Genomic DNA, 11,193 nt, shown 5'->3' with positions numbered 1-11,193 from the left:
AGCCTCTCCTCATGTGTTCCAGTCCCCTAATCATTTTTGTTGCCCTCCGCTGGACTCCTTCCAATTTTTCCACATCCTTCTTGTAGTGTGGGGCCCAAAACTGGACACAGTACTCCAGATGAGGCCTCACCAATGTCAAATAGAGGGGAACGATCACGTCCCTCGATCTGCTGGCAAAGCCCCTACTTACACAGCCCAAAATGCCATTGGCCTTCTTGGCAACAAGGGCACACTGTTGACTCATATGCAGCTTCTCGTCCACTGTCACCCCTAGGTCCTTTTCTGCAGAACTGCTGCCAAGCCATTCGGTCCCTAGTCTGTAGCGGTGCATGGGATTCTTCCATCCTAAGTGCAGGACTCTGCACTTGTCCTTGTTGAATCTCATCAGATTTCTTTTGGCCCAATCCTCTAACTTGTCTAGGTCCCTCTGTATCCTATCCCTACCTTCCAGCGTATCTACCTCTCCTCCCAGTTTAGTGTCATCTGCAAACTTGCTGCGGGTGCAATCCACACCATCCTCCAGATCATTTATGAAGATATTGAACAAAACCGGCCTCACCTGGGGGCTATGCAGCACCTGGTGCAAAAGGGGAAATCCCCTGACCTTGTCTGGGGGCTGTGCAGCACCCGGCACATTAGGGGTGGCCCAATCTCAGTCAGGGCTGATGTAGCACCCAGCGTGAGGGGGCCACCCAGTGTCAGCCAGGGTCCGTGCAGTGCCCCATGGCTGGGAGCAGGCCCTTTATGCCACCGGCATGGGAGGACCCCTGTGCAGCGGGGAGTTTCAGGGGGCCATGCTTGGCACAAAGGGGCTGTCAGGTGAGTGAGATTCAAACCCTGTGCATGGGGGACTGGGGGGAGGGGGATTAACAAGGAGCCTTGGACATTCTGGGCCCTCTGCATATTTAATACATAGGGAGGTTTTCAGCAGCCAGCAGGGGGAGCTGAGTGTCTTGGGGGGGTAGGGGGCACTGGGGAACAGGGCTGGGAATCGAGGGCGGGATCAGCTGTTGGACAGACACTGCTGCGCCCATCACAGCTGGTAAATGGCTGCTTCCGGCCTGACAGCGCCGGTGGTTCTGAGCCTCTGTCAGTTTCACTTCTGCTGGCTCTGCTTTGGGGAGTCTGAGCAGAGCTGGACAGGCCCCATGGGGCTGACGGGGGGAATGGAGGCTTCCTTCCCACTCTGGGATGAATCCCGCTGTTTGCTTCTTGACGGGGCAAAAGGCAGGGCTGGATTAACTTTTTGTGGGCCTGGTGCCAAACATATTTGTGGGCCCCCCCGGGGAATGAAGAGGCTGGGGCAAGAGCACAGCGGGCAGGGTGGATTTGATTTAAATCACTCGTCAGGAAGACTCCATTTAATCATGGTTTTCTACATAAAAGTGCATTCTTGTTGGTTGTTATAACCTTAATACATATTCTTCACAACTCAGAGATTGATATAGGTTTCTAGAAGGGAAACACTATACATTTTTAAACCGTGATTTATTTTGAAAACTTTTCAGATGAGTTTTACAGCTATGTCACAACATGAATGAGCGTTTGGTTATTTCATTTACCAAAGGTAACTGAAGCAGATATTTAGGAAGTTATTGGGAGGCGAACTCTCTCCAATTCAACAGGATAATCATTAATAATATTTGGAGTATTTTCTTGCCAGGCTGTATTAGGAGGAGAACATCATCAGACAGATATTTAAATTGTTTTATTTAACTAAAACAACAGCGTGAAGCATTCTGGATATTTTTCTTCAACAGCAAACATAATAGTTTAACAAAAAGCATATGTCCCTCACTTCTCACATTTATCTCCGGACTTCTTTTCCTTGTCCAGATCTCTTCCGCCCCCAACAATCTTCTATTTATTGAACTCTTTGAAACTTTTCACTTTTAAAGAGAGGTAAGGGGTTGACCCTGTGTCCACAAATTTGCAGAGGGACAATAGAGTTGAGGTCTGTTACTTCTCACCTCTCTATATTATTTATTTATTTAAAACAGTTTTGCTGTTAACAAGCATGTTACCTCTGGAGACACAAATCCACAGTTTGAGAACTGCAAAACTAAGCATCTCTGATGGTATCTTCCAGTCTGAACACTGAGTCCCATTGGGTAGATAGAAAAATTAACCTAAATAATCTATACAGAAGCCTGTGGAACCCCAGAAGATTGGGTCCCTAATCCATGAACTATTGGAACTCATTTACAAAACTTTTCTTAAACATGACATGAATCTATTGTTTCATACTATAGAATTAAACTTTATAATCCCTATATCATGATGAGATATAATGTACCTTAATTAAAACTATCTTTAGATATTTTTTCCTCAAAAATCCAATTTAAATTTAAAAAATCCAATTATTTGATTTTTTTTTAAAAGTCATTGATTTTTATCCACCCTGACAGTTGGGCATGGGGGCGGGGGGAAGGATTGGTCCCCAGCTGGAGTGAGGCAGGGGACAGGGGCAAGATGAGCACAGCGGGGGATGGGGGGAGGACTAGTCCCTGTTGACTGGAGCAAGGCAGGGTCTGAGGGCAAAAGCACAGTGGGGCAGGAGCTAGGGTTGGTCCTTGGAGCAAGAGAGGGGCTGGGGGTAAACTGCAAGCACAGCAGGGCTGGGAAGGGGGTAAACAGGCTCTCCCCCACTCCTACCCACATAGGGTGGTTACATACCTTCGCCCTGGTTCTAGCCTATTCTCTTCATCTCGCTCTGCACTGAGCTGAGGGTGGGGGCGCACTGAGCACAGGGCTGGGTGTGAAGGAGAAGGCTGGGGGTTGGGATGCAGGGTCTGAACAGGAGGTAGAATGAGGGAGGGGGCTCAGGGTTGGGGCAGGAGGTTGGGGGTGTGGAGCGCTTACCTGGGGCAGCTCCCATTCGGAGCGAGGGGTGCAGGTTGGTATGTGGGTGGGGGAGGGTGCAGGAGCTCCCGTTTGGTGCTCAGGGTGGGGGTGGGGATGTGGGGAGGGGTGCAGGAGTCAGGACTAGAGACTGGGTGTGTGTGAGGGGGGTGCAGGAGTCAGGGCTGGGGTTGTGGGGGGTGCAGGAGTCAGGGCAGGGGGCTTAGGGGCATGGGGGGTGCAGGAGTCAGGGCAGAGGGTTGGGGGGGTGCGCTGGGGTCGTGGGGGTGCTCCCAGCTCTCCTGAGCGGCTCATGGCAGGGGGCTGGAGGGGGGCCTCAATTCCACCCCCTTCCCCAAGGCCCCGCCCCTGCCTCTTCCCCTCTCCCCCCTCCCTGGCTCTGGCAGACAGCTGATGGGCGGCAGGGAGAGGGAGGGAAGTAGCAAACTGGGGGAAGAGGCAGGGGTGGGGGGAGCTTGGTTGCTGGCAGAGCCTGCCATGTCGGAGAGGGCAGAGGGCAGAGAAGAGCAGCTGGCTGGGGCCCCTTCAGAGCATGGGCCAGGCACCAGTGGCGCCATGGTAAATCCTCTACTGGCAAAAGGGGAATCAGCCCCAGGAGCCCGGTTTACAGTTTTGTAAAATGCAGGTTCTAATAGGATATCACACACATCCTGGGCCCCACAAACTGATCCTAGATCTCCTGAGCCCCCAGCCCCAGCCCTGCCAACTTGCATTCCAGCTCCTAGGCCCCACAGGCAGAACCCAGACCCCATATCCTGAATCCCCAAGGCCTCCAGATCCCCTGTAGACCCTAGCTCCTCTTGCAGCCCAAAAAAGACCCCAGATTCCCCACCTGTGTCCCAATCCCCACAGATCCTTGATGCCCTGCCATGCATCCCATAGAGCCCCCCTTGTACCCCCAAACAGATCCAGACCCCCATCATGCACCCCTGCTGAAGAGATCATAGAATCATAGGGTTAGAAGGCACCGCAAGGATCATCTAGTCTGACCCTTGCCAAAATGCAGGATTTGTTGTGTCTAAATCATCCAAGACAGATGGCGCCAGCCTCCTTTTGAAAACCTCCAGTGAAGGAGCTTCCACAACCTCCGTACGCGTCTGTGCCATTGTCTACTAGTCTGACAGTTAGGGAGTTTCCTCTGAGATTTAATCTGAATCTGCTGGGCTGTAGTTTGGACCCATTGTTTCCTGTCCTGCTCTCTGTGGCAAGGGAGAACAACTTATCTCTATCTTTTTTATGGCAGCCTTTCAAGTATCTGAAAACTGCTATCATGTCCCCCCATCTTCTCCTCTTTTCCAAACTAAATATACCCCGTTCCTTCAGCCTTTGCTCACATGGCTTGCATTCCATCCCTTTGATCATCTTTGTCGCTTGTCTCTGGATCCCTTCCAGTTTCCCTACAACCTTTCTATACATTGGTGACCAAAACTGGACACAATACTCCAGCTGAGGCCTAACCAGCACCAAGCAGAGCGGTATGATCACCTCCCGTGACTTCCATGCTATGCCTCTGTTAATGCAATCTAAAATTGCATTTGCTTTTTTTGCAAGAGCATCACATTGCTGACTCATGTTGAGGTTCGGATCCACCACAACTCCCAGATCCTTCTCAGCAGTGCTGCTGCCAAGCCAGTTACTCCCTATTCTTCATTTGAGCTGTCAAGATTCCTTCCCCACTCTGAACGCTAGGGTACAGATGTGGGGACCTGCATGAAAACCTCCTAAGCTTACTTTTACCAGCTTAGGTTAAAACTTCCCCAAGGTACAAACTATTTTACCCTTTGCCCTTGGACTTCCACTTCCACCACCAAACTTTATCTGGGTTCCTGAAAAGACGTAGTTTGGAAATGTCTTTCCCCCCAAAATCCTCCCAACCCTTGCACCCCACTTCCTGGGGAAGGTTTGGTAAAAATGCTCACCAATTTGCATAGGTGACCACAGACCCAAACCCTTGGATCTTAAGAACAATGAAAAAAAGCATTCAGTTCTTGAAAAGAAGAATTTTAATAGAAGTAACAGTAAAAAAGAACTAACAATAAAAAGAATCACCTCTGTAAAATCAGGCTGGTAAATACCTTACAGGGTAATTAGATTCCAAACAGAGAATCCCTCTAGGCAAAACCTTAAGTTACAAAAAGACACACAGACAGGAATATCCATTCTATTCAGCACATCTTATTTTCTCAGCCATTTAAAGAAATCATAATCTAACGCATATCTAGCTCGATTACTGACTAAGTTCTAAGACTCCATTCCTGTTCTGTCCCCGGCAAAAGCATCATACAGACAGACCCTTTGTTTTTCCCTCCCCCCAGCTTTTGAAAGCATCTTGTCTCCTCATTGGTCATTTTGGTCAGGTGCCAGCGAGGTTATCCTACCTTCATGTGTGAACATATGACTTGCCCAGGTGACTCCAAACACTATCTTGTCACCTGTAATTTTCCACTAGCTGTGCTGAGGGCTTTGTTTGAAACAATGGGTTTCCCACCACATGGCAGAAGATATAAAAGGCCCTGGAAACCCCTCCATTTTGCCTCTTTCCTGCTGAAACCTCTGGAATATGGACTATCCAAATGGGAGCATTCTAACAAAGGGACTGAGGTCCTTCCAATGATTTGGAAGCAGCCAGAGACTTGACTTAAGCCAGCAGTTTATTTAATCACTGCTACAAAGCCTGAACCAAGAACTTTGCAATTCCTGTATGTATCTGATTCCTTTAATCAATTTTAACTCTCACCTTTCTTTCTTTCTTTTTATGAATAAACTTTTAGATTGTAGATACTAAAGGATTGGCAACAGCGTGATTTGTGGGTAAGATCTAAGTTATATATTGACCTGGGTGTGTGGCTGGTCCTTTGGGATCGGAAGAACCTTTTATTTGAAGAGATTGGTTTTAAAGGACCACTCGTCTCTAAGTCTAGTGTTTTCGGTGGTAATACAAGAACTGGAATGCCGGAGGAAACTGCTTTCATAACTTCTTGTTAGCCAGTGTGGTGAAACAGAAGTTTGCTTTTGTTGCTGGTTTGAAATATCCTATGGGGGATTAGCCACCAGTCTTGGGGTGTATCCAGAGATGAGCTGCCAAAATCTTAACGACGGGTTCCCTCCTCACCCCATGAGGGGGTCGTTGCCCACCCCCACCCCCCAGGACTCCTGCCCCATCCAACCCCCCTGCGTTCCTTGACACCCCCCCAGGACCCTTGCCCCATCCATCCCCCTCCCCTGTCTGCCCCCAGAACTGGGCAGGAGGGTCTTGTGGGCCACTGTAGTGGGAGCCCAACCCACCCCTAAGAGCCAGAGGGACCTGCCAGGGGGCGAGGTGGGGACTCCCGGCAGGGCTTACCTGGGCAGCTCCCAGGAAGCATCCGGCAGGTCTCTCTGGCTCCTAGGGGTGGGGGAGCGTAGCTGGGGGGGAGCAGGGGGAGCGGCCTCTCCCCCCACTGATCACATCAAAAGTGGTGCCTTAGGCGCCGACTCCGTGGGTGCGCCGGGGCTGGAGCACCCACGGGGAAAATTTGGTGGGCGCAGAGCACCCACTGGCAGCTCCCCGCCCCACCCCCAGCTCACCTCCACTCCGCCTCCGCCCCTGAACGCGCCGCCCTGCTTTGCTTCTCTGCCCCCCCCCAGCTACCTGTGAATCAGCTGTTCGGCAGGAAGCCAGGGAGGGCTGAGAAGCAGGCCATGGCTTCACACTCAGGCCCAGGGAGGCGGAGGTGAGCTGGGGCGAGGAGCGGTTCCCCTGCGCCCCCCCCCCCATGTTACCTGCTGTGGCACGGGCAGCCCTCCTTGCGCCAACCCACCCCAGCTCACCTCTGCCTCCCTGGGCCTGAGCATGAAGCTGCTGCCTGCTTCTCAGCCCCCCGGCTTCCCACGCGAACAGCTGATTCGAGGGAAGCCGGGGTGGGGGGGCAGGGAGCTGCCGGTGACTTTTACAAAAAATACCTGTGATTAAATCGTCACCTTACTCATTGTCAGTGAAATAAATTGAAACACTTCCGCCTGCAAGTGGATTTATCCCAGGACCCTCAGAGTCAGCTGCTGTTACACCCCGCACTGAGCTCTCTGTCAGGTGTCCCAGTGCTGGAAGCCTCCTGTTTACATCCTAAGATAGCGTTTTTTCACCGGGGGGCTGATATTTTGGACTGGACACTGTAGCAGGGAAAGGTGCTGCTGTGCTCCAGAAAACAAGCCACCTCTGCACCAAAGAGGGAGAAAAGGACCTGCCAAAGCCCAGGATTGAACCAGGGACCTTTAGGTCTTCAGTCTAACACTCTCCCAACTGAGCTACTTCGGCAGCTGCATGGCTCCCCTTTGGCCTGCTGCTTCTCTGTCAGGGATGTTTTGTCAGCCATGGCACACAGAAAGGACATCGTTGTGAGAGGCCCATGAAGGCAAGGTGCACTTCTGCCTGCTTTGCTCAGCTTGACTTGCTGCCTCTCCCCATTCCTGCCTTATTTCCCGGGTTCACCTGGTGGCAGAAGTGGACTGGGGGCCAGTGGTGCACGGAGGAAGTTGAGCTGGAGCCTGAGCTAGACTAGACCCTGGTGGCGAGAGTCTGGCCACCACTTGCCACCCCACCCTGTTGTCCTGGCTTCCCCTGTCTCCTGTTGGGGCTTGCCCCCGTAAACGACCCTGCCCCAACCAGCCCTAGGCTAGCTGGGCTCCCTTGGTCACCTGATGGCTGGTCACCCCAGTCGGTGCTGAGCATCCCTTTTCTTCCCCCTGGTGCTCCAGCCCCAGAGCACCCACAGAGTTGGGGCCTCTGCCAAGATTAGAATCAGCTGCCTCGGGGTGAATCTGGAGTCACCCCCTGAGTGTGGGGCCAGCCTGAGTCCCGCGGAGCTGCCAACCGGGATCTACCTGAGCCAAGCGCCGCCCGGCTGCATCCCAAACCTCCGACTGCCCCGCCCTCCCACCCCAATCCCTCCCACCCCAAAACCCCTCCTGGAGCCTGCACCCCACAACCCCCCTGCTACCAAACCCCTCCCCGTCCTCAGTGCCCTGCACTCAACCTCCTCCCTCCTCCCCCATTCTCAGCGCCCCTCCCCCGACCACCTCCTCCCCCCACACTCAGCACCCATCCCCCAACCTCCTCCCACCCCCGCCATACTCAGCGTCCCTCCCCCAACTTCCTCCTCCTCTCCCCACCATCCTCAGCACCCCGCCCCCGACCTCCTCCTCCCCCGAACTTTAAAGACTGGGTAGGGAGAGATGTAATTGAATAGAGCTTTGAAATGCAAGTCTGCATTGTTAGAGGTAGAAGAGTAGATGTTTGCTCAGGTCTTGTGATGTAAGCAAACAAGTCTCGTCTAGGGCCAGAGCTTTGATTCAAAGATCAAAAAAGGAATATTAACCTTTAGGAAGACTCTTGAGTGACATAGTATTATTGTCTATGTCTCTTTGAAGGTTGTGATCACCTGTATCTGAACTGTTTAATGGATAAATTATCCTGTGCTAATTGCCATGATCTTTGGAAGAAGAAAAGTTAAGCCAATTGTTTTCTCAGACAGGAAATGTATAAAAACCTTGGGACATGATCCTTCTTCATTTCAGATCTGCTTTGGGTTTCAAGAGGGGGAAACCCTGAGCCATAAGGATTGAGATCCCCAGTCATTGACTGGAGTCACCCTGAATATGGACATCGGACTGTAACCTGTGGACTATTTCTAAAAGGACTTTTGGCGACTACAAGCTCATCTCTGTGTGTCTGAACCTCAAGAATTGAACTCAAGTCTGTCTGTATATTGAACTTTTAACCAATTCTTTCTCTTTTCTTTTTTAATAAATTTTAGTTAGTTAATAAGAATTGACTGTAAGCATGTATTTGGGGAAAGATCTGAGTTCTCATTTGACCTGGGTCTGGGGCTCGGTCCTTTGGGGTCAGGAGAACTTTTTCTTTTGTGTGATGAAAGAAGATTTTCAGAACTGATCATCATATGCTTGACATGTGTGTCTGGATGGAGGCCTGAGGCTGGGCACCTTAAGGGAACTGCATTATTTGGACATCTGAGTAACCACGGAGGTGCTATAGCAGCTGTTTTGGGCTGGCTGGGTAAATCTAACTGTTGGAATATCCACCAGTGTTTGGGGTTTGTCTGCCATGGTCTGTTTGCAGTTCACCGTGATTGAGTGACCTCAGCTGGCTCTCACAGGCAGCACCGTCACAGCTGGGTGTGGGTGTTAATCTTTTCCTGTCTGGTGTGTGCTGGGCTCACAAAGGCTTTTTGCTCCCTTGGGGTGGGGCCTGGTGTCCTGGTTTGGGAGCCCTGTGGGTGCGATGGGGTGTCTGGAATGGGGTGTGTGTAATTCCCACGGTGCCCCTTCCCTTCTGCCTGCGGAGCTGAGGACAGATAGGTCTGAGAAGCAGAGCAGGAGCTCTGGGACAGAGAAGAGCAATATGAAGATGACGTCTAAGATGAGGCCAGGTGACTTCTGTGGAGGGAGACATGCTGGACAACGCCAAGGATTCGGGAGACACCCAGGTGTGAGCCCAGGGCGCAGGGAGAGCTGGGGGAGGGTGTCTGTGTTATACTAATAAAATAAGACCAACAGGATCTTGTAAAAGGGACAAGGCAAAATGCCACATTTATTGTAAATATAATAAAAATATAGAAAACACACACAACTATGTCACTACTTATTCCTTGCTTATCTACAGATACATTCATACATTGAGTCATACAAGTTCTGCATAGAGGTTATAGTGACCAGCCTAGACGTTGCCCGTGACAGAGCACTGGCCAGATGGCCTGGACACGAGAATGGAGCCAAGTCCATGTCAGATGTGCATCCGATGCTCCTGGAGGGTGGTGGCAGAACCGGAGACTGAAAGTTCTCAGTTCTCAGAGTCCATTTTTATAGGAATTTAGTCCTATGCCAGTCGTGCCAGTTAAGGGCTTTCCGCGGTTATTGTTACAAAAAACGCCAATCTCCATTACAGAGTATCAGTTTACAGAGTACAGTCAATTGATCAGAACCAATTGAGCAAGTCAAGTCAATTGAGCGGTTTGCGTTCATAAGCGTTGTCATAAATATAAAGGGAAGGGTAAACCCCTTTAAAATCCCTCCTGGCCAGAGGAAAAACCCTTTCACCTGTAAAGGGTTAAGAAGCTAGGATAACCTTGCTGACACCTGACCAAAATGACCAATGAGAAGACAAGATACTTTCAAAGCTGGAGGGGGGGAGAAACAAAGGGTCTGGGTCTGCCTGTGTGATGCTTTTGCCGGGGACAGAACAGGAATGGAGTCTTCGAACTTAGTAAGTAATCTAGCTAGCTATGCATTAGATTCTGATTTCTTTAAATGGCTGAGAAAATAAGCTGTGCTGAATGGAACGGATATTCCTGTTTTTGTGTCTTTCTGTAACTTAAGGTTTTGCCTAGAGGGATTCTCTATGTTTTGAATCTAATTACCCTGTAAGGTATTTACCATCCTGATTTTACAGAGGTGAATCTTTTTACTTTTTCTTCTATTAAAATTCTTCTTTTAAGAAACTGAATGCTTTTTCATTGTTCTTAAGATTCAAGGGTTTGGGTCTGTGGTCACCTATGCAAATTGGTGAGGATTTTTATCAAACCTTCCCCAGAAAAAAAGGGGTAAGATTTGGGAGGATTTTGGGGGGAAAGACGTTTCCAAACGAACTCTTTCCCAATAACTGGTGTTAGACGTTTGTTGGTGGCAGCGAAAGTCCAAGGGCAAAAGGTAAAATAGTTTGTACCTTGGGGAAGTTTTAACCTAAGCTGGTAAAAATAAGCTTAGGAGGTTTTCTGCAGGTCCCCACATCTGTACCCTAGCATTCAGAGTGGGGAAGGAACCTTGACAAGCGTCAATCTCAATTACAAGCAAGCGAAAGTGTCAACTCAGAGAGAGTATCCAGTGTAGCAGCCGTGTTAGTCTGTATCCGCAAAAAGAACAGGAGGACTTGTGGCACCTTAGAGACTAACCAATTTATTTGAGCATAAGCTTTCGTGAGCTACAGCTCACTGCATCGGATGAAGTGAAAGGGGGAAAGGAGTCCAGGAGAGCTGGCTGTATTTCAAGGAATCCCTATTGAGGTTACAGGGACAAACTATCCCGATGTGTCGAAAGAATAGTAAATATGGCAGGCGACCAGCTTGGCTTAACGGTGAAATCCTTGCGGATCTTAAACATAAAAAAGAAGCTTCCAAGAAGTGGAAGATTGGACAGATGACCAGGGAAGAGTATAAAAATATTGCTCGGGCATGTAGGAATGATATCAGGAGCGCCAAATCACACCTGGAGCTGCAGTTAGCAAGAGATGTTAAGAGTAACAAGAAGGGTTTCTTCAGGTATGTTGGCAACAAGAAGAAA

The 11,193-nt window shown here is 50.0% G+C and overlaps 1 non-coding gene across 1 annotated transcript; it reads right to left on the bottom strand.

The window, feature by feature from the left end:
* Nucleotides 1-7,083: 7,083 nt before the first annotated feature.
* On the bottom strand, nt 7,084-7,156 carry TRNAF-GAA. The gene has a single exon. It is a non-coding gene; the product is annotated as a tRNA-Phe (tRNA).
* Nucleotides 7,157-11,193: the final 4,037 nt, after the last annotated feature.

Source organism: Chelonia mydas, chromosome 22 (genome assembly GCF_015237465.2).
Source record: "Chelonia mydas isolate rCheMyd1 chromosome 22, rCheMyd1.pri.v2, whole genome shotgun sequence".
Classification (NCBI taxonomy): domain Eukaryota; kingdom Metazoa; phylum Chordata; order Testudines; family Cheloniidae; genus Chelonia; species Chelonia mydas.
The sequence above is the reverse complement of the archived record's forward strand: the minus strand, read 5'-3'. Positions and strand labels throughout refer to the sequence as shown.